This window comes from Primulina eburnea, chromosome 12 (assembly GCF_022965805.1).
Source record: "Primulina eburnea isolate SZY01 chromosome 12, ASM2296580v1, whole genome shotgun sequence".
NCBI classification, from domain to species: domain Eukaryota; kingdom Viridiplantae; phylum Streptophyta; class Magnoliopsida; order Lamiales; family Gesneriaceae; genus Primulina; species Primulina eburnea.
In genome coordinates, this window is record NC_133112.1 from 14352194 (window position 1) to 14358496 (window position 6303).

General features: G+C 40.4%; 1 non-coding gene across 1 annotated transcript; it reads left to right on the forward strand.

Annotated features, from left to right (window-relative positions):
- Positions 1-2031: 2031 nt before the first annotated feature.
- LOC140808500 (small nucleolar RNA R71) lies at positions 2032-2137 on the forward strand. Its single transcript, XR_012112921.1, has one exon. It is a non-coding gene; the product is annotated as a small nucleolar RNA R71 (small nucleolar RNA).
- Positions 2138-6303: the final 4166 nt, after the last annotated feature.

Below are 6303 nucleotides of genomic sequence, written 5' to 3' on the forward strand. Positions count from 1 at the left end.
TTGAGGTTGCACAAGAGGTGAGTACTTCTCTTCCATCAAGATCTTGTGCATGCAGACGGATGGATTTATTCCTTTGATATCTGCCACCTTCCACGCAAATGCATCCTTGTGCGCTTTCAAAACTTCCAACAGCTTGTCCTCCATCACATCTGTCAAAGCAGTAGAAATAATGACAGGTAAAGTGTTATTCTCACCTAAGTATACGTACTTGAGGTGTGGAGGCAACGGCTTTATCTCAAGCGTTGGTGGATCCTCGATGCTTGACCTTTGAGGGGTCAAATCTCTTCGTTCTCCTAGATCCTCTAGTCGCATCCTCATTGGCCTTCTCCATGGTTGGTTGGTATTAAAGTGTGCCACAATTTCAGCTCTTTCTTCGTCTAACTCCTCTTCTCCTAATTCAGTATTGATAGTGGCCTCCAAAGGGTCCCTAAGAGCATCCTGCACATAGTTGGACACAAGAGAGTCAAAAGCATCAATTCTAAAACAACTATCAGAATGCAGTGTGTGCTTAAGTGCATTAAAAACATCAAATGTAATCTCTTCTTCGCCCACTCTCAATCTCAACTTTCCCTCTTGCACATCAATAAGTGCCTTGCCAGTCGCAAGGAATGGTCTCCGCAAAATGAGAGGCATCTCGGTATCCTCCTCCATGTCGAGCACCACGAAATTGGCAGGAAAAATGAATTTGTCCACCTTCACTAGCACATCCTCAACCACTCCGCGGGGGTACTTGACCGATCTGTCAGCCAGTTGCAAGGACATCCTCGTCGGCTTAGGCTCTCCCAACCCAAGTTTCCTAAACACAGAAAATGGCATCAGATTAATACTTGCACCAAGATCACATAATGCTTTATGAAAAACAACATCACCAATCATGCAAGGAATAGAGAAACTCCGTGGGTCTTTTAGCTTAGGTGGGATTTTGTTTTGCACCAAAGCGGAGCAATTTTCAGTTAAGTTGACTGTCATATGATCCTCCAACTTCCTCTTATTTGCTAAGATATCCTTCAAAAATTTAGCATAACTAGGCATTTGCATTAGAGCATCGGCAAAGGGAATATTGATATGCAACTTTTTAAACACCTCGAGAAACTTACCAAATTGTGCATCTAGTTTTGTTTTTTCAATGCAGCAGGAAAAGGAGGAGGTATAACAATTTTTGGTTGTGTAGTGGGTGCTAGTGTAGGGTTAGAAGACTTACCTTTAGATGTCGCATCTTGTTCATCCGGCACTTAGTTTTTCTCTTTTTCTATAGGCTCCAAAACTTTTCCGCTCTTCAACTCAATGGCCTTCACTTGCTCCTTTGGATTAGTCTCGGTATTACTTGGCAAGGTGCCCGGCTCTCTACTCACTATCATCTTGGCCAACTGTCCAATTTGATTCTCGAGCCCCTTTATCGATGCATCTTGGTTTTGGAGTCGAGTTTCAGTGGAAGAAATAAACTTAGACATCATTTGCTCCAAGTTGGACTTCTCTTCTCTAGCAGGATCGGATCTGTACATCGGTTGTTTGCCATATTGTTGTCCTCCTTGCGGTCTATTCTGACTGTTTTGACCGCCCCACGAGAAGTTGGGATGTTGCCTCCACCCAGGATTGTATGTGTTCGAATAAGGGTCATTCTTTGGGCGGTTTTGGACTCCCACTTGATTCACCGGTGCCTCATTTTGCACATAGAAGGGATTTCCATCTTGACAGTCTTTCACATAGTGCTCTCCTCCACACTTTTCACAGAATATCTCTTGAAGACGGATAGCCGTGCCACCCACATTCAAGCCGTCTATTTTCCTGTTTAAAGCGTCAAGTTGTGCAGTAATGACAGAAAAATCAGTTACCTGGTGAACTCCGGCACTTCTCCGCTGGTTGTTCCTGTCAGATTGAGGATGATAGCTGCTAGCAGCCATCTCCTCCAACAACTCATATCCTTCTTCCGCAGTCTTCCTCAAAAGGTTCCCACACGCAGCAGCATCTATCATAGTACGGTTAGGAGTAAGCAACCCGTAATAAAAGGTTTGAACGACTAACCCAAGTGGCAACTCGTGATGTGGGCATCTTCGTAATAGATCTTTGAAACTCTCCCACGCCTCATATAGTGACTCTTGAACGAACTGAGCAAATGTTGTGATGTCTGCCCGCAGCTTCATGGTCTTCGATGGAGGAAAGTATTTGATGAGAAACGCCTTCGCCATGTCCTCCCATGTAGCTATCGAACCTACAGGTAAACAATTAAACCAAGCTTTAGCTTTATCACGCAAAGAGAAAGGAAATAAACGCAGTCTAACAGCATCATCAGAAAATTCATTAAATTTAAAAGTATCGCAAATCTCAAGAAAATCCGCGATGTGTGTGTTTGGATCGTCCACAGCAGTTCCTCCAAATTGGACGGTGTTCTGAATCATCTGGATAATGGCTGGTTTGATTTCGAATTGGTTTGCCCGCACAATCGGCCTCACAATGTTGGGGCGTGCACCATCCAAAGAAGGCTGGGCATACTCTAACATGGGTATGCGGCGTGGCATCTCAATTCGTCTCTCGTTTTGGCGCTCCGCCTCCTGCTCTTGTTCGTGCCTCTCCATCAGTTCCTTAAGTCTTTGCTGTTGTCTTCGCCTGTGGAAAGTCCTTTCAATTTCAGGGTCACACTCAAGCTCCAAGTCAAGTGACTTTGGCATGCACCGAAAGAGATATCTGAATTAAAATATGGAGTGTTAGTTCAATAAAAATAAAATACACTAAAGGAAATAACTAAAAATATAATTGTAGATTAACAGTCCCCGGAAACGGCGCCAAAAACTTGATCGAGCAAAACTTGCACTGTGAATTCCCCAATAAAATATGATTTTGTATGCTCAAAAAGTAATCGCAAGTGCACGATGTCAAGTAATAATATAGTGTATGTGAATACGAGTATCGTTCCGCTGAAGACTGTATTTAACAATTATTATTTTAGTTATTAAAACTTTAGCGACGAAAAGTGATTGGTTGTGTTATAACTAATAGAATGCAAGAAAATTAAATAAACAAGTTCAAAGATTAAATGATAAAATATGATTGCTAAATCGATTGATTAAATTTCAAATGATAAAAGAATTTGTTGGGAATTCTGGTTCACCTACCCCTTATTAATTAATTAATTCGTTCGATTGTGTTCTACGCTTCCGACAGGATTTCCTATTCAATTGAACACACTCTCTCGAGCTATGCCAAACTAATTCACTCAATGAAGTAATTAAATGTCTTTAATTATTTATCAAGAATGAATCGCATTTCGATTGATGAAATCCCCTAGTTTTCGACCCTAAGGACTATGACTATCGGCACGTATCCAATTTCATATCTCTATGTAAATTGTAGATCCGCGAATTATACTACTAGTTCTTATCACAAGTTATTCTCTCGAACTCACTCGCGAAATAAAGACGTTGTTAAAGTTAGCTACGCTCTAACAACACAATAAAACAATAGTATAACCAAGAACAAATCACAAATCGAAAGATGAATTAACTAGATCAAAGTTTTGGGGTAGGATCCCCTTTAATCCCAACAAATATGAAAGTTTAGCTACTAGAATTCATAATTAAAATAAGCAAAACAATATTTAAATAAAGGAAAATAAACTAGAAATATGAGACGTGACGAATTCTGCGAAGAACGATGCCCGGCAACCGTCGAATCTTTAATCCAAGTGCAAAAGCTCTCCAAAACTCCTTGTCGTAGCTTCAATGATGTCTGAATCATCCCTCAAAAACGTACAATAGCCTTACCATATCAACCACACCTCCGAAATAAGGTAGAGAATCGCGCACAATAATTTCCAAAAATAGGCGGCGCTCGGGCGGTAGAAAAGTACCGCTCGAGCGCCAACTTTCTGTGATGTTCCTCAGCTGGTGCGGCATTCGCGCTCGGGCGGTAGAAAAGTACCGCCCGAGCGCCACAAGTTCTGTTTGGCACTTCGTCTTCTCGCGCCCGGGCGGTATAAAAGTACCGCTCGGGCGCCAACTTTCTGTAAGGCTTGCTCAATTAGTCATCTTTCGCGCCCGGGCGGTAAAATTCTACCGCTCGGGCGCCGAGTATTCTGTCCGAGTTCTTCAACTTTGCACACTTTGCTATATTTTCCGTTTTCCGACCATTTTTCCTGCAAATTCATCACCTAACAGTGAGATATGATAAAATGCAAATGGTTACTATAAAATGAACAAAATGTAAATGAAATGCATGCATGCACAATGTAAACACAACTAAAACTAATGCAATAAACACGTAAAAACGACACATATCACATTATATCGAGGAATCCAACTAGACAAATGAGATTCTGACACGTGGTAGATAAAATTGATTCAGATTTTCTGAAATAGTCCGGATGCAGCCTATAAATGGAAGCTGAATCTTTTGTTTCCTTCACTGCATTCTTCAAACAGATTTTTATCCCTATACCTTAAGTTTTCTAGCTAGTTTCTAGGGAACTTTGGTGTCGGGAAGTTTGGAGCTAGTATCAACTCGAAGAGGGGTCGGTGAACTGAGATCGAGACATCATTAGCGGGATGACGACGGACGCAGGTATAATCCTAAATCCTTAGATAGTGATTTAAGGATCATTAAGGAGACCTTGTAGCATGTTTGATCTGGTTTGTTAGTGATTTCATTTTGTTGGTATTGTCTAGGTTCAGAGATTTCTGTCATATTGTTTTCGTGAGGTACGTGATGTACTAACTGAGATATTCAAGCGTAGTATAAGCACTTATATGCTGCATATTTATTTGTTGCATGATACATGTTTTACTGCTTTGGCATATTATGAATGTCATATCATGTTGAGCCTGATATCTTTTGTTATACCTCGTTTTTTGGGGCCGCTCAGCCCTATCCTGTATTGTGGACGATGGGGCATCGAGAGCTACAGTGTCCAACGGGACCCGCAGGCTCTGATGATTCGGACATTGTAGGTCCAAGTCTTGATGATGAGTGTGAGATCTAGAACATGCCTAGGGCAGATCATAAACTACACACACAGGCGCCTCTAGACTGAGCATGAGATTCTTGACTTGATCCTTGATATCCAAGCATATTAAATTTCGCATGCATCATATCAGTTTTTATACTCTTAAATTCTCGTATTGGGCGATTGTCACTCGCGTCCTTGTTTTCATTTTGGGCACCCCATTCCACGGGGCACGTCTTAGGTTGGACGGCTCGGACGACCATGGCAGTGGCTAGAGCATTTGGGTTTTCGGTGGTGATCTAGTGGAGGTTTTTCGTGGTTTATCGTTTTCTCGTTCAGAATTATGTTTTCGTTATGGTTATATTAATGTTTAAGACTGCTGTTACTGTTTTGTTTTCGTTTAGGTTGTAAGATGATTAAGTATTTGGTTCAGATGTTTAATTGTTGTTATTAAGTTTAATGTTACATGTTTATTAGTCTGTTTAGTAGTGGCTCGAGTAAGGGCGCTACATGGCAGGACATGATCTCCTTTGTTTTTTTACGCATATAAAGGATATCACCGAATTCCCTCGGCGGAAGAAGACAGAAGCAAGGTTAGTTTCCTTACGTCTGAGGGAACATTTTTTTATATACTAATGCCCTTCGGATTAAAGAATTCTGGAGCTACCTATCAAAGGCTTATGGATAAGATGTAAAGGCCTCTAAATTCGTATTTGAAAATTTGCGGAATAATTTAAAAATTTTTATTTAAAAGTAAATAACATGCCTCATTCATCAAAATAAACTGATAAAATGTTTAAACATTCAAAATAGCAGCGGAAGTAAATATTTGTTTCAAGATACAACTTAAAATGATCCATCGTGATAAAAATATTTGAGCATAAAAATAGTAAATGAACTGAAGCATGAGGTCCTCGGGTTCCTACTACTGTCGACACAAGATGGCTCACTGGTCCCCGCCCTCGGTCTGAGAGAACATTTTTTTATATACTAATGCCCTTCAGATTAAAGAATTTTGGTGCTACCTATCAAAGGCTTATGGATAAGGTGTAAAGGCCTCTAAATTCGTATTTGAAAATTTGCGGAATAATTTAAATTTTTTTTCTTTAAAAGTAAATAACATGCCTCATTCATCAAAATAAACTGATAAAATGTTTGAACGTTCAAAATAGCAGCGGAAGTAAATATTTGTTTCAAGATACAACTTAAAATGATCCATCGTGATAAAAATGTTTGAGCATAAAAATAGTAAATGACCTGAAGCATGAGGTCCTCGGGTTCCTACTACTGCCGACCCAAAATGGCTCACTTGTAAGGTCCAGGAATTTAATTCACGTAACCTGACTGCATGCAATCAAGGATTTTAT